The sequence below is a fragment of the Alexandromys fortis genome, unplaced genomic scaffold (assembly GCF_014885135.2).
Source record: "Alexandromys fortis isolate MF-2015 unplaced genomic scaffold, M_Fortis_MF-2015_v1.1 scaffold_4, whole genome shotgun sequence".
Taxonomy (NCBI): domain Eukaryota; kingdom Metazoa; phylum Chordata; class Mammalia; order Rodentia; family Cricetidae; genus Alexandromys; species Alexandromys fortis.
In genome coordinates, this window is record NW_026067944.1 from 5,914,878 (window position 1) to 5,934,237 (window position 19,360).

The 19,360-nt window shown below is 41.3% G+C and overlaps 1 long non-coding RNA gene across 1 annotated transcript; it reads left to right on the forward strand.

Moving 5' to 3' along the window:
• Positions 1–3,232: 3,232 nt before the first annotated feature.
• Positions 3,233–13,922, forward strand: LOC126505633 (uncharacterized). Its single transcript, XR_007592947.1, has 3 exons — positions 3,233–3,312; positions 13,614–13,697; positions 13,817–13,922. It is a non-coding gene; the product is annotated as an uncharacterized lncRNA (long non-coding RNA).
• The last annotated feature ends 5,438 nt before the right edge of the window (positions 13,923–19,360 follow it).

Below are 19,360 nucleotides of genomic sequence, written 5' to 3' on the forward strand. Positions count from 1 at the left end.
CACCCAATTCTGTGATGCCATGGTCTTAAGCCAGCCTATCACCTGATACCTAATATGTGAGCAAAGGGTCAAGAGCATCAGGCCCCTCACTTCTTGCTATTCTTGGAGCTTGGGTTCAGCTTAGTCTCATTGTTGACCTGGCCTACATGACTGCCTGCCCGTCTATCTGTTGGACATCTGGACCTGGAGCTAAACCCATTGTTTCCTGCTCTTGAATCCCTCCTTTGTCTTTCACCTTGCTGCTGATTGATCTATTATCAATACTGACACATTTTCAGCTCATTTCTGAAATCTCCTGGATTCCACTGCAGCCTCTTTAACTTGCATTCACATAGTAAACAGCATGTATGAACATAGATATCATTACTGTGTGTTGTGTGATATGGGAGTCAATATTAACAATATAATTGGAATTAAAGAACCCATACTTACCACAACTAGATTGCCAAGGCAGGTGGCATTACACCACTAATTGCTGTTATTAAAACTGTTGGACCTTGTGGATTTATTATTATTTTCAATGTTTTGAAACTGTGCAAATGCACAAACATATTCATTGGAAACTGTTCACCACAGGAGCAAATTTTTGGCACTAATGTTTCCAAAGTTTGATGCAGGGTGGAGGACTTGGCTCCAGCACTACCAGAGTTTGTTATGGAACAGGATTTGGTGTCACCAGCTCCATAATCTCACCAGTGATCAAGTCTTTGATCTCGAGGGCCCTTACTTCACCCTAGTGTTATGGTTTTGATCCCAGCCGTCCCAGAGTTCAATAAATTGAGACCTAGCCTTTGACTCTGGGAGTCCCACAGTGTCCTGAAGAACTGGATCTTTGGTTCCGGGGTGACAGAGTTCACCCCAGAACTGGTGAGGTCCCAGAGTTTGCCACAGATAAGCTACAATCAGCTAGACATAGATCAAACTGAAAGTCTAAATTGCTAAAAGCAATGGCAGAAAAAAAAGATAGGATATATTTTACCTAACAAGTTTAGGAGAGAGCTCAAGACAGAAGTCCAATGACACAGGAACTAGACCCCCTCCAAGAGTCAGCAAAGTAGAGTTACAAGACATTAAAAGATCTTCACAGCAAAGGAAACTATCAGCAGATCATACGGGCAACCGTAGGATAGGGAAAAACATTTACTGTCTATATTTCAGAGAGAGGGTTATACTATCCAAAACTGTAAGAGAGCTGCAAAATTTAAATACAAGAGCAGAGTACTTGCTGTTCTGGTGGAGGACCAAATCTCGTTCCCAAAACCCATGCTGAGCAGCTCACAACTGCCTATATTCTATCTCCAGGGGGGCCTAACACCTTTGACCTTCACAGACACCAGACCTTGAATGTACACACCCATTCAGAAATACACGGACACACACATGCACACATGTGTGCGCGCACACACACACACCATTAAATATAAAATAAATGTTTTTTTAAACTGCCAATTAAGAAATAGGCAAATGAAGTGAACAGACAGTTCTCAAAAGAGGAAACACAAGTGGTTAGTAAGTATTTTAAAGAACCAAGCATCCGTAGTCTCTGGTGAAATGCAAATGAAAACTGCTTTGAGATACCACCTCACCTTAGTCAAAACAGCTGCCATCACAAAATCTGACAGCAAAGTTGGGCTTCTATTTCTTTTAATTGTTGTGGCAGACATATTTGTATATACATATATATATTCCTAAATACATGAGTACAACCTGCTGTGCTGTGGAATGAATTTGAAAGAGAGTAAGGGAGATTATATGGGGAAGGTAGAGGAGGGAAGGGAATGGGGAGATGATGTAATTACATTATAATCTCAAGACATAAAAGAAGTCATTTAAAAATGTTTTCAAAATCTGATAAAACTGGTGGTGGGAATGTGGGGGACACATAAAAACTTGTTTACCGCTGGTAGGACTGCAAGCCAGTACAACCATTTGGGAAATCAGTATGGAAGTTTCTCAAAAATTAAAAGTAGAACTGGGCAGTGGTGGTGCACACTTTTAATCCCAACACTTAGGAGGCAGAGGCAGGTGAATCTCTGTGAGTTCAAGGCCAGTCTGGTTTACACTGCTAATTCCAGGACAATCAGAGTTACTAAGAGAAACCCTGTCTCGAAAAACCAAATGAAAAAAGAAAGAAAGAAGAAGGGCAGGAAGGAAGGAAGGAAGGAAGGAATGAAAAAAGGAAGGAAGGAAGGAAGGAATGAAAAAAGGAAGGAAGGAAGGAAGGAAGGAAAGAAGGAAGGAAGAAAGGAAGGAAGGAAGGAAGGAAGGGAGGGAGGGAGGGAGGGAGGGAGGGAGGGAGGGAGGGAGGGAGGAAGGGAGGAAGGAAGGAAGGAAGGAAAACTGATAGATATGGGTCACCTGTATGACAATGTATTCCCATCATGCCTCCCCAATTAGATCTAAAGCACATCAAGATGAGGGAAGGAAACTAAATGGCCTGCTGTGAACAGTGTGATGTATTAAGTACTTTCTCTAGGTTGTCCCAACCAACCACGTAATATTTAAAGTCAACATTTGCAGGCAGGACACAACAACAATTCAAAAATGTTGGAACTTACCAAGAGAAAAATTACTCTCTCCTGTCGATGTTACTATTGCTAGTTGGGTTTCTTAGCTGTCGAGACTGGCCCGTTGGAGCATTCATGAGAATTTACTGCCATTTTTATGTATTAATAATTCAGAGAAATTGTATTTTGTGATAGCACAGTGACTTTGCTGTACTGTGTAACATCAAGGCTTTCTCCAAGATGAAACTCATTTAAACTTTGTAAATATCATTTCTTTCATCCATATACAGAGGCAGCATCAATCTTTAGGATTAACTCTGGTAAGGCATACAAAATGGCTGGCCTGGGTGAACTATAGTTCCAGGACAGGGCTGCACATTCCACTGGACCATGTCCAAGGCCAATCAATTGATCAGAACTTCTGTTTTGATGTAGACAGGATGAAACCTTGTGAGTCCAGAACCAAATTATTTGGGCCATCTTTACCTACCCTAATGGTCAGCTATTGCCCTCCTCTATGAGTAAGCTAACAACTTTGTGACCATTAGGTAATCTTCCGGAATGTACAAAAAGAAACCTGGTTCCAACCATACGAACAAGAAATTCATCGGCTGATAACTGAGTTCTATAGCTGAGCCACACCATTCTGTATTCTGCCTACCGAATGTTAATACCAATGCATTTGAAAACGGTTTTAATTATAGTTTTCTTTTGTTGTTGTTGTTAGAATATTTTGTGGAACTGTAACAACATTCAAACATGGAATTTGGGGTAGCCCAGAAGTACAGATTCACATCCCCTTGAGGTAAGTGGTGTGTCTTTTCTTTGATCTTTATGGTACCCACCACAGACTACCAAGAATGATCTACATTTTATCAAAAAAGTCACATGAACTGGAGGCAGGTACCATCAACCATAAGGCCCTTGTGCTCATGTGGTCTGCTTTATTTCCCAGGGTGAATTTTTTTGAGTGCTTGGGGCACTCAGATCTCCATTACTTTGTTCAGGAGCCCATGTGCTGTTTATGCTGAGCTATTTGTTTAGAACTGCTTTTCGTAAATATCTTCTGGGTTTGGGGTTTGCTTTGAAAGCATCTTGCTTTCTGCCCATTCTGTTCTGGATTTTCTGCTACTGTCATCTCTTCGCTTTCGGCGGCCCTCTGGAGACATTTTAGTCTCTGACCAGTTGGTTTGCTAATTTGCTAGCAGGTTTTTTTTTTTCCCTCTAAGTTCCTCCCAAATCTTATCTAAAAGAATTAGAAAATGTTTGGAGAAAAGCAAACAAATATTTGTTATTCCAGCTGACTTTATGTTTGATAAAAATGTTCATTTAACTTACAAGTGTTAAAGCAAAAGGGAATAGCTGGAGAAACAGTTAGGGGCACTTGTCATTTTTCAGAGGGCCGAGGTTCATCTTCCTGCTTACACACAGTAGCTCACAACCATCCACAAACTCCAGTTCCAAGGGACTGGATATCATCTCTGACCTCCATGAACACCAGGCATGAAGCTAATGCCCAGATATATATGCAGGCAAAAAAAACTAGTACATAGAAAATTGTAAAACTTTATAATAAAATAATAAATTGAATAAAAAAGTTTTAAAATCTAAATAAAGATAACCTTACATTTCTATAAAGTATGATTAACTAACTGAAAGTCCTAGAAAAAAAGAAAATTTTAAACAATATTTGTATTAGTTCCTTGAGAATACCATGCAATTAATTTTGAACATATTTATCCTTCCTCTCCCAATTCCTTCCACAACCGTCTCTCACCCTTCCTTTTCCTCCCATTCAACTTTTAGTTTTAGTCTATGCTTTTTAACCTTCATTGAGTCCATTTGTTACTGAACAACTAATCTTGGGAGCAGAGACGTCCCTTTTGTGTGGTCAACCTCCTATAGGGTTGTCTACCATTAAAAGTTGTCTACCCTTTTCCAAGCAGCAATCAAATACCAAAAGCTCCTTTGTTAGTGGTGAGAATTTTATGCCCACCTTCCCCATACCCAGTGGCATTTTGTTTGGTTGAGCTGATGCAGGTCTTCTGCACGCTGTCACGGTTGCTATGAGTTTATATGTGAAACTGCCCTGTTGTGTCCATAAAGACTGCTTCCTTGATGTTGTCCACTAGTCTGGCTCTTGCAGTCTTTCTTCCCCCACTTCTGAGAATATACCTGAGTCTTGAGCTTAGGGATATGATGTATATCTGACTGTTTAAAAATTTCCTAAACAAGTAGTCTATTGCAATTAAAAATTAAAATCACCCAAAATGATAAGGTTGGTAATTTATAAACATCACTAATAGCTCTAAAGGCTAAATCTCAGTTGAAAGAGGTTAAAAATAAATAGAAAATTATTTAAGTTAGAGATTTTTTTAAAAAAATCAATAAAAATGATAGCTCATGATATTCTGTTATACTTATAGACTGGTGCCTAGCCTAACTGTCACTCAGAGAGGCTACCTCTAGCAGCTGATGGGAACAAATGCAGAGACCCTCAGCTAAACATTAGGCACACAGAGAGAGCCCAAACTGGAAATCTCCACTGGGTCTCTTCCCTTGGAGCTTCGAAAACTCCATGAAAGAAGAGTAGAAAGAACTTTAGGAGCAAAATGGTTGAGGACACCACAAGAACATGATCAACATATTCAACTAAGCAGGGCTCACAGAGACTGGAGCAACAATCATGGAATCTGCATGGGTCTGTGCTAGGTCTTCTGTAAATATGTTATAGTTGTTAGCTTAATGTTTTTGTGGGACTTCTAACAGTGGAAGTAAGGGTGTCACTTACTCTTTTGCCTGCTCTTGGGCCCCTTTTCCTGCTACTGCTCTGTCCCTTCCAGCCTTGACATGAGGGGGTGTACCTAGTCTTATTGTTACTTGTTATGCTGCGTTCTGTTGGTACTTCTGTGAGGCCTGCTCTTTTCTAAAGGGGAACAGAGAAGGAGTAGATCTAGAGGAGAAGAGACGTGTATGGGAGAAGAACTGGAAGAAGTGAATGGAGGGGAACCTGTGGTTAGATGTATGAGAAAATTTTTAAACTTAGATTGCATGAGAGAAATTTTTAAAAGTTAGAGGTTCTAGCAGACAAGTGGGAGAGCAACTCTATGGTCTGTCTCTGAACTTTTCGTCTCCCTTCTTTATTTCCTAACAGGACACAACTCTATATCAAAGAAAAATATTTTAATGCCCTGTTTTAAGAACAAAAGTGGATAAAAATTAGATAACATACTATATTAAAAATTCTGACTGAGGGGGGCTGGAGAGATGGCTCAGTGGTTAAGAGCATTGCCTGCTCTTCCAAAGGTCCTGAGTTCAATTCCCAGCAACCACATGGTGGCTCACAACCATCTGGAATGAGGTCTGGTGCCCTCTTCTGGCCTGCAGACATACTTACAGACAGAATATTGTATGCATAATAAATAAATATTAAAAAAAGATTTTAAAAAATTAAAAAAAAAATTCTGACTGAGAAAGACTACTAAAAGGGAAAGTTCCCCTTGAGAAACTGGTGGGTGCACAAGTATATCTGAATGTCTCTTTCAATTGTATACTTGCTCTTAACCTTCATGCTTAAGCCTATACTAAAATATCTTTATTATGTTAGCAACTTCCACAGTTCTTTGCTGTGTCAAAGCCATGAATTCAGATTTGGCCCAAGATGAGGTCCCTAAATGCTTAGAGGAAGCTCCTCAGGCTGCTGAGGATGAAAGCGTTCCACTATGGCTTTGCTCCTTTCGTTCTATGGTTAACATTTGCAGCCTTGTGCTACCATACCTTAACACATGCTTGGAAGTTTGTTTATCTGTCTCTTGAGGTATCCACCCTGCTAAGCATGGCAGGTGTTACTCTGGGTTCCTTTGCTTCTATTCTTGGGGGCTCCAAACACTTACTGTTTAATTAATGGTATTGATATTGAAGATAAAAATCCTCTAGACTCATTCATGCCCCATGCCTGAGTCAGATCAATCCAATACATGGCTTTTCTGGGAGCCATCATCACAAGTTCCAAGACATACTCTTGCCTATCAGAGAGCAGTCCAAGAAACTGGGAAAGCCATTCCCCGGAGCAACACATGCAAGCATGCTTACTTGATAGCAACCTAAATTTTTTTCATCCTTCTTTCTTTTTCTTCTTTTTTGCGTTTCCTTTTGTTGTTGTTGCTCTTGTTTTTTGTTTGTTTGCTTGCTTCTCTTTTTGTTTTTTGACCCAGGACTTCTCAGTGTAGCTCTGACTGTCATGGAACTGGCTGTGCAGATCAAACTAGCCTCAATTCAGGGATCCACCTACCTCTGCTTTCTTAATGCAGGGATTAAAGGCCTGGGCCAGCATTCCTGATGTAACCTAAAATCTTCAAAGCATTCTCAGCTTTTTTCCTGTCTGTCTGTCTGTCTGTCTGTCCATCTGTCTCTTCTGCTTTCTTGGAAGCCAGTAACTCGGCAAAAGAACTCTCCTGACTTTTCCTCTTCTGTGCTATACAGATGCAAAGTAGAGAGAATTCCAGCAACTTTCTCCTTTGCATGGTAGTAAGCCAACTAGCCTTTTTCCTTGTGAGACTAAACTGTCTTAATTCTGGAATATCATTAAGTGATGTTTGAGAAAGAGACCTCCTATACCTTTTAAGTTAAATCATTCAAACTCCATATGTTCTCATTTTTTGAATATAAATCACTGTTGTATGTATCTGTATCTTTCAACTTCATACTGGGAAATAGTAACTCTGATCCAGGGGCCTCTGTGAAGCCTAGAGAGAAAAATCAGCCCTAAACATCGTGACAACCAAAATTCCGGAAAAATGTCTGTGTGAAAAGCTTCCAATTTTCTCATAGAAGCTAGATACAGTAGTGTCTGCTTAGAATCCTGGCACTTGGAATGATCTGTTTCAGGCCAGCCTGGACTACACAGCAAAACATTCATTTAAAAAATTAAAAATGTGGTCTGGGGACATAGCTCAGTCTAAGACTCTTTGCCTAGTTAGTACCAAGTGATGGATTTGGCTTTCTGTATTGGCAAATAACAACAAACAAGCAAATAAATGTAAAATTAGAACAGTTTGATAATAATTCACTCATCATGAATACCACAGTCATTTCTCTCTCCTCTCTCATTAAAAGAATTCTTCTAGGAATGCCTGTGGTTTGTGTGTGTGTGTGTGTGTGTGTGTGTGTGTGGGTGGGTGGGTGGGTGGGTTTTTTTTTCCTGACCCTATTAGCTGGTGAGAATCCAAAGTTGCCCAACTGATTCTTCTGATCTCCAATGATGTGAACTGACCTGGAGTTGCAGGAAGGAAGCAGCAAGCAAAAAATGGTGCTTAGACACAGGGGTTGGGAATAAGACTCAGACAACTATGTTACACAACACAAGAACAGAACGGCTTTTGAGAAACAGCACTCTGCATATGGGCCATCTCTGTGGTAGTCCAGAAATGGAGGGAAGATGTTTTTAAGCATTTGAAATGACTTTCTGTTTTCTGAATTGTCTTTGTTGGGAGTTCTGAGACTGGACCATGTGGATCACAGACTCACCAACACTATCCAAGTGAGATTTATGACTAGACACATTGTAAAGCATAGTAAGGAAAGTCAGGGACACACACTTGTAGTATTACAGTGGGGACAATTCCTTTGGCTGGATGACTTCAAGTTTGTGCTCCCTTAAGCCACAATCAGTGATGAGTCCCTTCAATCAGTCCTACACAGATGTATCCAGAAAGAAGTACTCGCATTTTTCCTAGAAATTTAAAAAGTATTCAAATCTTCTATCACATAATTTACGTTGCTGCCTCTGTATGTTTGTATCTCTTGCTTCAGGGTAACACAAACCTCTGCAGGCATTATAGTATTTTTTCCAAAGTAATCATTAGCTTGAAACATAAAGCAACGTTTAATGAACACATCTGATTTACCATACATTGTACTAGATTCGACTGGGATCATTCACAAATATTTCATGAGCTTTATAAATACCCTCTGAGCCTTTTAATTTTGTATTTATTGCTATGAGGGGTATGTGTGGGAACAGGGGGAGAAAGGGTGGGAGGAAGGGTGTGTGGAGATCAGAGAGCAACTTTGTGAAGTTGATTCTCCCCTGCCATGTTTACACAAGCTCTTAAGGCTGCTCTCAGGTTACCAGGCCAATGCAGCAAACACCATTACCCACTGAGTAACCTCTGAGTGCTCCCTGAATTTGCATAAACTATAATAGCAAAATTTTAAACCTTAACAAAACAGAGTAAATCTCAACAGTTAGAAGTTAGATTTTTGCTGAAGGCTCATTGCCAAAATTGCTAAAGATCTCTTTCTCACATATAAACGAGAAAATGTTTTAGAAAGGACAGGAAACAAACCACTGGAATCCTCCTTAAGTCAAGCAATTTATTCAATTTACAGAGACATAAGCCTGGACATACCCGAATTTCTTTATTTATGGACTTGGGGAGAAACAGTTGGTCTGGTTTTTTTGTTGTTGTTGTTGCTGTTGTTGTTGTTTGTGGGTTCTTTGTTTTTTTTTTTTATTACTGTTCTATTGGTATAAAGAAACTCCATGACCAAGGCCAATTACAGACATAAGTGGTAACTGGGAAGTAAGAAGTAAATGAGGATATGCTTATAGTTCCAGAGGGTTAGTCTGTGACACCTTGGCAGAGAGCACCGTCGCAGGTAGGCACAGAACTTCATCAGCAGCTGAGCGCTTACATCTGATCCACAAGATAGAAGCAGAGAGAGAAACTGGGACTTTCAAAACCTCAAAGCCCACCCTCAGTGACACACCTCCTCCAAAAAGGCCACACCTCCTAATCCTTCCTAAACTGTCCACCTCCTGGGAACCGAACATTCGAATAGATGATCCTATGAGGATCATGCTCATTCAAATCACCACGGTTTGCTTAGTTTGGGTAGCAGTAGCAAAGCACCTCAATGTAGCCTAAGCAAAAAATGATTCCAAGAATTCAAGTGAAGACAAACCCTAGGCCGTTGGTGGAGTAGGAATTAACAACAAAAACCCTATGGTGCCCTCCTATGGTTTCTTGCCTCTCTGGTTCTCTACGCCTGTCATGGTTATTTTTGTTTCTCTTTCTACATTGTGTGATGTGGATGGGTGGCTATCCAACTCCATGGACATTTTAGTTTTTTTCTCATTTGTAGCTTAAAAAAAAAAAAAAAAAAAAACTAGCCAGGTGACTTGAGTGTCAGTTCCCTAAATACAGACTCTCATAATTTTGGATGAATAAAGTTCTTTGTTGACCAATCCATAGCAACAATGAAGAAGAACAGACAGAGGTCCCTGGGATGAATTTGCCAGAGACAGAATTAATGTTAATGGAACAGATACCACAATTTTTTTTATACTTCTCACATTTTGTATCTTAATTTTTTCTCGCATGGAAGCAGAGTTATCATAGTGTTTCCATTCTATCAAGTATTGAAAGTACTCAAGATTGAGAAGTCTATTTCCCAGTGAGATTTTAGTAGTCTCAGTAAAAATTAAGACTATCATACTTAGCCATTATGAAATTATTGAGGCTGACTAAATCTGCATGCTACCTGATCCTTATGTAATTTCCTCCGTTTCCCAAATAGATTGGTGTTTTCAGTGTAATGCAATTAGAACTGAAGAAAATCCGCAGAGGAAATGTGTTTTCTTATTTCATTACAACCATGGCTGTGTCATAGCAGACTGACTAAATGAAAGGGACATACTCAAATCACTGTAGGAGCCGATGAGCAAATTGAATAGTTTTGGTGTGTTCACAGAATAACTGATTAAACCATGGAACCTTGAGACAGGCAGGCTGCATTACCCAAGAATGTCACATAGCAAGATCCTCTGATCTATTGCCAGAACCAGACAGGGATGAAGGCAGACAGCAGACAGCATTTATATCCTAAATTTTCCGTTGTTCAAAAGAATCTGAACAAGCCTTAGTGATAGAAACACCTATTACATTGAGCTTTGTGAGGGTTTTATTCATAATTATTTTGTGTTTTGGTGATGTATAAGTACATAAAATATACTCAATACCATAGAATTTAACATGAAGCTTCACAGCTTCTGTTTTGAAGTCTAAGCCAAACCATATTTAAGTTTATTAAGTTGTACAGATTTGTGGTCTGGGTAATTTTGGTGTGTGAGGTTCTTATTTCTTCACAGTTTTTTTTAAATAATAAAGCTTATTTAGATAGAATATATATAAATAAAGAAAAGGGTTTATAGGAATACAATTACTCTAAAAAACCACAGTTTCCAGTTTTCTTAAGGTAAACAATTCCTCAGAATGAGCTAAACAAAGCACATATGATTTGCTATCAAAGGGCATGCATCTGCCTGTTGCTTCTGTGTGCTTGCAAGCAGCAGAAGACTCTCCCTCGGTTATTTCCATGCATCAGAAGCATCTTAATTCACATAAACAAATTGATTTTATTAAATTTTTATTGAAATTTGATTGAAATGGACAATCAAATACCACTCACCTGAGGAAAACCAGGACTTGGAAGGAAGAACTGAGTTGGGATATAGGGGAGTGCTGACCTAGTGTTGTCTAAGGCCTTGGGGATTCAATCCTCAGCAAGGAGGAAAGGAGGAAGAATGACTAGGAGGAGGAGAAAAAGCAAAAGGGATAGGCAAGGGGAAGACAGGGGAGAGGACGGGGGGGGGGGGAAGGGGAGAACAGGGCAAGAGAGGCAAAGGAAGGTAAAACAAGACAAAAGCTAATAAAAAAAAATAAGAGTGACCAGAACAAATGATCTCACAGAAACAATCCCCTGAGTAAAATTGCAGTTTCAAATTCAAGTATGTGTTGCTCACACAAACAAAAAGCAAAAGGTACTCAAGAAACTACTATGGAAAAATAAAAACTATATAACCAGACTTCTTAGATATTCAACTGGGAAATTTCTAAATATGTGTTTAACTGCTTGGGACATGTCAAGAAATCCCTTGTTTACACAGAGCCCAAGACCCAGAAATTAAATATATATATTTAATTTTATATGTATATAATTAAATATATATTTAATTTAATATATATATACTGTCTATGAAAAAAATTAAGAGAAATGGAGATTTATATCATAAGATCCAAGAGTTTTAACAAATGCATCAGTTCTAAAGAAATATATACTGTTAATTGGATACAAGTTAGAAAAGCTATGTCTAGTCACTAAGAAAATAAATATGTAATAGCATGTAATAAAGGCAAGTGCAGACACACGACGGGCTGTCTACAAATATGTGTCCTTTGAAAACATTCTCTTGGTCCTTCATAAATATTTGTTTCCCCAGTCAGGTGGGGTGGACCCAGAGCTGCACACATGATAGGCTACCACACACATGATATAGGCTATAGACATAGTTTAAAATGTAAACAAAGAATGGAGAAAACAAAGCCACAGGCGCTAAGAAATAGTCTACACATTTAAAGCTATGATGAAAAGAATCCCTTAAGGTTTGGCTCCATGGCATGTGAGAAGAAAAGCAGTCAGAACCAGGACGTGAGCGTGGCAGGCCCCGAAAACTAACGGGTAAACTTCAGCATATAGCATCCTAAGAGGCACCATCAACACTGAGATGCTGACATAGAGGACAGAGATTCTACTGGCAAGGAAATGAAAATGGGAAACCCATGGGAGGACAAAGATTTGTGGATGGAAATCGTGGATCCACTATGAAGAAAATCACAATGCAGTTCGATTCTGAGCAATGAATCCTTTGTAAGGTAAAAAATCCACTTGTCCTTCATTCATAAAATGTTGACAATCAACAAAATGGGAGAGCATTGTTCAAAGTCCTGTGATAATTATAATATTGAAAATGTTGCTTGCTTCTGTATGGTTATATAAAGTCTATAACTTAAATTGGTGATTAATTTACTGGTATAAATTTTAAATAATATAAACTTGGTGAAAGCAAATAATGCTACAACTAACAGATCTAAAGAGGTGTGAAGGAGAAGGGAGAAGAAAGAGATGTTAATTTTCTTATCTTCAAAATACTATCCTGAGTGAGGTAAGTCAGACCCACAAAGATAAACGTGGGATGTACTCACTCATAATTGGTTTCTAGCCATAAATAAAGGACATTGAGCCTATAATTTGTGATCCTAGAGAAGCTAAATAGTTATCCTCCTGGATATTAACCTTCATCTGGCGATGGATGGAGATAGAGACAGAGACCCACATTGGAGCACTGGACTGAGCTCCCAAGGTCCAAATGAGGAGCAGAAGGAGGGAGAACATGAGCAAGGAAGTCAGGACCGCGAGGGGTGCATCCACCCACGGAGACAGTGGGGCTGATCTACTGGGAGCTCACCAAGGCCAGCTGGACTGGGTCTAAAAAAGCATGGGATAAAACCGGACTCTCTGAACATGGCAGACAATGAGGGCTGCTGAAAAGCCAAGAACAAGGGCACTGGGTTTTGATCCTACTGCATGTACTGGTTTTGTGGGAGCCTAGGCTGTTTGGGTGCCCATCTTCCTAGACCTGGATGGAGTGAGGAGGACCTTGGACTTCCCACAGGGCAGGGCATCCTGACTGTTCTTCGGGCTGGAGAGGGAGGGGCAGGGGAGGGGGAGGGAAATGGGAGGCGGAGGCAGGGAGAAGGCAGAAATTTTTAATAATAAAAAAACATAGATAATATTAATCCTGATGGACAACAACAACAAAAATGTTTAATAGTAATCCAAATTGGGGGGGAATAAAACAAAAATAAGAACTTTCAGCCAGATAATTGACAAGCTTCTCTATAAAAACTAAGGAGATATTTCAGGTTACAAATTGGGAATTTGTAACCGTGAATTATTTTGGAGTTGTAAGTGTGAAACAGAAGTATGGACAGACTGTCTACCCCAACTGTAAGGCCGACAGCCCTGGAGATCATTAGGCAAGAGACCTATTCTTTGCAGTTTGTGTTTTATTTCTTGTGTGATGTCTGTGAAAAGTAAATCCACAGCCAGATTTCTAGCTTCCTCCTGGGTGGAGGATGGGGCGTGGGGGTGTGGAAGAGAGGAGCAGCTGGTGGGAGCTCCCTCGCTGTCCTTTTCTCCTTGTCTCCTTATCCCTCCATCCACCCAGGCGTTCTGGCCCTGCTTTATTTGTTTACGTTGCAGGCCTAGCTTCTGAGAGACCAGGAGCTGGTGACTTCCCACGGGGAGCTAAGGAGTTAAAGGGCGCAGTTCTCCTTCTGCTTCAAGGTTGGTACCCCTGGGGAAATGGGAGCAAGGGCGGGAAGGATGTGGTTTGAGAGATTAGAATCTTCTATTCTACCTGTCAGAGGGATGTAAACTGACACTGTATGTCATGGTCTGTCTAGGTTGAAGTCTTTCCAGTCCTAGTCGCACACTGATATGGATGGAATGAAGACACCCTGTGCTAGATGAAAGGGCTAAAATCAAACAGAAAGGCGGCTTCAAGGCGACAAGTCAGTACCAGACCTCTATGGCTATTACAAAAATATTAACAACAGGAAAATGTTGACCTTTTTTCTTTTTTTTGGGGGGGGGGGATTTTCGAGACAGGGTTTCTCTGTAGTTTTTTGGTTCCTGTCCTGGAACTAGCTCTTATAGACCAGGCTGACCTCGAACTCACAGAGTTCGCCTGCCTCTGCCTCCCGAGTGCTGGGATTAAAGGCGTGCGTCACCACCGCCCGGCTTGACCTTTTTATTTAAAGAAAAGATCTTATTTTTGTAGCCCAAGCTGGCCTCCCATTCCATACACACTAAGGTTGGCATCATACTCATGATTCTCCTGCCTCAGACTCCCAAGTACTGACATTCTAGTTGTGTGTTCCCATACTCAGCCATAGGTTACTGCATTCCAGTTGATTCCAGCTGGATCTAATTACTCAGTCCTAGTGGCCTGTCAATCCTCCCCCTACACTCTTCACAAGCCATCCTTCAGATCTTGTTGTCCCTTTTGGTAACCTAAAGTCGATATTATCAATAGAGGGGACCTGTCTTACCCGTGTTAGACTGACATGTGCCAAGAAAGAAGGCATATGGGGAGTCATGGAGATGTAGGGAACGCCTGTCACAGGAGCCTTTGTCAATCACCTAACCTAATGGTTTTCAAATGCAGTATATGCAAAGGCCCATTCTGCTCGACTCTCTCGCAGGTAATTTACTAAAAAGAACCCCCTCAAAATAACACGGAGGCAGGACGTGTCTAATTGCTGATGTGGGAGTGTCATATCAATCTGTTGATTTCATTGGCTGAGCAATAAAGAAACTGCTGGCCCTGATAGGTTAAAAGATAGGTGGGCAGAATAAACAGAATAGAATTCTGGGCGGAAGAGGAAGTGAGGTCAGACTCTGCACTGCTTCCAGAGGGACCGGACAGCCGCCATGCTCTGCTCTCCCAGGCAGCTGCAACCCACGATGGACTTAGGCTAGAATCTTCCCGGTAAGCGCACCTTGGGGTGCTTACACACATCATTAGAAATGGGCTAGTCCAGGTGCGAGAATTAGCCTGTAAGGGTTAGAGTTCATGGGCCAAGCAGTTCTTAAATGAATACAGTTTGTGTGTTGTTATTTCGGGCATGAGCTAGCCAAGCGGCTGGGGTGTTGGGGATGCAGCCCTGCCGCCGCTCCTATTTCAACAAATTGCAATGGGACTTCACTGAAAGAAGAGTCAGGAAGAGTGGGTGATGGCACCAGGCAGGCTTTCAAGAGGATGATGCGTGCATATGAACCGAGACGAAAGTGGGCTGTCTGGAAAATGATGACTTCAGGTTACCTGAAGTGCAGCTGCAGTTGCAGCACGATCCTGATCTTCTGGGAAACCAGAGGGCAGACAGGTCAGCCTGCCGTGAAGTCACCCTGTTGAGTCAAAGCTTGTATGGGTCAGAATGCACGAGGAAGTGTTGCAGAGACATCATGAGTCTGTACAGACAATGGATGGCTGGGGAGGTTGGAAGGGAGCCACCGGTTGGGCTACAGTCCTCCTCTGGCACTCCTTTAACTCCCAACAGACACAATAAAAAGTGAGTCTCCCTGAAGGAACCTGCCACTTCTGCTGCGACCTCACTATATTCTGGCAGGAAAACTAAGAGAAAACAGACGCATTCCTAATGAGGTGAGAGGGCCAGTCTCTGTCCTGAAGGTTAAAGTGACCATTAGATCACACTCAGCTAACCTCTCTTTTACAGATAAGAGAAATGAGTGCTTATGACAGGGGTGGGGCCTCCAAGGTAAACTTGATCATATTGCCCAAAGGATTACAGTTCTGTTTTCCAAAAGGTAGCTTCTCAACTTCTTTGAAGACAGTCCAGCAATGCCAGTGTTTCCCTGGTATGCAGTTCACCAAGAGACCAGTCTTTGGCTCAGAGAGTTGCAGGGTTCACTGCAGGACCAAGGCTTTAGTCCCAGAGGTCCAAAAGTGCGACATGGCACCCAGGTTCGGCCTCCAGCAGTACCACTGTAGGAAGCAGCATTGCCCTTTGGCTCTGGAGATCCCAGCGTTCCCAAGGAGAAAGGTTTGCACCCCAAACTTCCCACAGTCCCGGGACTTTGACCAGCTGTCCTGGCGATAATTCCAGATCACTGTTTCCACCACAGGGATTGTAGAGTTCACCTGGCATCAGACCTTTGGATCCTGGGATCTCAGAATACACTATGAAACCCCAGCTTTCACTCGAGGGGCCCACAGTTCTGAAACCCAAAGGTTTCAGAGTTCACAGTAGAACCTTCAATCCCTGGGCAGGGCAGGGAATTGGGTCCCATGGCTCTAGGTGGCTGACTCTGACCTCAGTGGTTACAGAGTTGATTCTGAAAATGGTGTTTTGAACTTGTAAGGGGCAGAATTCCTACTGCACCAGGCTCCAGCAGTCACAGAGTGATCAAGGGACAACATTTTCACTACAGTGGTCCCAGAGTTCACTCCTCAACCAGGGTTTTGACTCCAGAGTTCCTGGGCAACGAGAGCTTTTCCTCCAATGCTCCCAGGTATAGAAAATTAGGCTATGTACTTAGTGTAAGTTACGCCATATTTTATTTTAAAAAAAAAAATGGCTTTCCAGGTTGTGCATTGCCGTAGGAGCCCCCATCTTCTAAACAGATTCTGACTCCATTTTGAGGGAGAACTTCTGGATTGCCTGTTTGTAGACTGTGTGAAAATGTAATGCTGTAATTGGTAGAATAAAGAGCTGAATGGTTAGTAGATAGGAAGGGGAGGATTGATGGATTTAAAGCAGGAGAGAGGGAGGGAGAGAGAGAGTCAGAGGGGTGCTTGGGGAGATGCCAACAGGACACAGAGCAAGTCGAGCACATGAGACAGAAGAAAGGTAGCTGAGTCATGTGATGGATCGGAGAGTAATAGAAACAGACTAATTAAGTTATAAGAGCTAGTTTTTTTTTTTTTTAATCCTAAGCTAAGGCCCAGGTTTCATGATTAATAGTAAGTCTCCGTGTCATTTTCTGGGGGCTAGTGATCCAAAGGTAGCCTGACAAGAAAGCTTGCTACACTGGATGGGCCCAGAAGCTCTACTATCTATCACATACCACCCAGCATCACGGGGTTATAAATATAAATGACTTATTCCTAGAAGTAGGAACAGAGCCACCCTATAAATTTTCTGGGGGTGAATTGAAACTATTGGAGCACCTGGGTGTATTAAAATCATATCAGTGAAACCAGGCCCAAGTGCTTATCAGACAAGCCAGACAAAGGATAGGGTGTAACTTCAGCACCTGGATCCCTTAAAGTGATAGGCACCCAATTCTGTGATGCCATGGTCTTAAGCCAGCCTATCACCTGATACCTAATATGTGAGCAAAGGGTCAAGAGCATCAGGCCCCTCACTTCTTGCTATTCTTGGAGCTTGGGTTCAGCTTAGTCTCATTGTTGACCTGGCCTACATGACTGCCTGCCCGTCTATCTGTTGGACATCTGGACCTGGAGCTAAACCCATTGTTTCCTGCTCTTGAATCCCTCCTTTGTCTTTCACCTTGCTGCTGATTGATCTATTATCAATACTGACACATTTTCAGCTCATTTCTGAAATCTCCTGGATTCCACTGCAGCCTCTTTAACTTGCATTCACATAGTAAACAGCATGTATGAACATAGATATCATTACTGTGTGTTGTGTGATATGGGAGTCAATATTAACAATATAATTGGAATTAAAGAACCCATACTTACCACAACTAGATTGCCAAGGCAGGTGGCATTACACCACTAATTGCTGTTATTAAAACTGTTGGACCTTGTGGATTTATTATTATTTTCAATGTTTTGAAACTGTGCAAATGCACAAACATATTCATTGGAAACTGTTCACCACAGGAGCAAATTTTTGGCACTAATGTTTCCAAAGTTTGATGCAGGGTGGAGGACTTGGCTCCAGCACTACCAGAGTTTGTTATGGAACAGGATTTGGTGTCACCAGCTCCATAATCTCACCAGTGATCAAGTCTTTGATCTCGAGGGCCCTTACTTCACCCTAGTGTTATGGTTTTGATCCCAGCCGTCCCAGAGTTCAATAAATTGAGACCTAGCCTTTGACTCTGGGAGTCCCACAGTGTCCTGAAGAACTGGATCTTTGGTTCCGGGGTGACAGAGTTCACCCCAGAACTGGTGAGGTCCCAGAGTTTGCCACAGATAAGCTACAATCAGCTAGACATAGATCAAACTGAAAGTCTAAATTGCTAAAAGCAATGGCAGAAAAAAAAGATAGGATATATTTTACCTAACAAGTTTAGGAGAGAGCTCAAGACAGAAGTCCAATGACACAGGAACTAGACCCCCTCCAAGAGTCAGCAAAGTAGAGTTACAAGACATTAAAAGATCTTCACAGCAAAGGAAACTATCAGCAGATCATACGGGCAACCGTAGGATAGGGAAAAACATTTACTGTCTATATTTCAGAGAGAGGGTTATACTATCCAAAACTGTAAGAGAGCTGCAAAATTTAAATACAAGAGCAGAGTACTTGCTGTTCTGGTGGAGGACCAAATCTCGTTCCCAAAACCCATGCTGAGCAGCTCACAACTGCCTATATTCTATCTCCAGGGGGGCCTAACACCTTTGACCTTCACAGACACCAGACCTTGAATGTACACACCCATTCAGAAATACACGGACACACACATGCACACATGTGTGCGCGCACACACACACACCATTAAATATAAAATAAATGTTTTTTTAAACTGCCAATTAAGAAATAGGCAAATGAAGTGAACAGACAGTTCTCAAAAGAGGAAACACAAGTGGTTAGTAAGTATTTTAAAGAACCAAGCATCCGTAGTCTCTGGTGAAATGCAAATGAAAACTGCTTTGAGATACCACCTCACCTTAGTCAAAACAGCTGCCATCACAAAATCTGACAGCAAAGTTGGGCTTCTATTTCTTTTAATTGTTGTGGCAGACATATTTGTATATACATATATATATTCCTAAATACATGAGTACAACCTGCTGTGCTGTGGAATGAATTTGAAAGAGAGTAAGGGAGATTATATGGGGAAGGTAGAGGAGGGAAGGGAATGGGGAGATGATGTAATTACATTATAATCTCAAGACATAAAAGAAGTCATTTAAAAATGTTTTCAAAATCTGATAAAACTGGTGGTGGGAATGTGGGGGACACATAAAAACTTGTTTACCGCTGGTAGGACTGCAAGCCAGTACAACCATTTGGGAAATCAGTATGGAAGTTTCTCAAAAATTAAAAGTAGAACTGGGCAGTGGTGGTGCACACTTTTAATCCCAACACTTAGGAGGCAGAGGCAGGTGAATCTCTGTGAGTTCAAGGCCAGTCTGGTTTACACTGCTAATTCCAGGACAATCAGAGTTACTAAGAGAAACCCTGTCTCGAAAAACCAAATGAAAAAAGAAAGAAAGAAGAAGGGCAGGA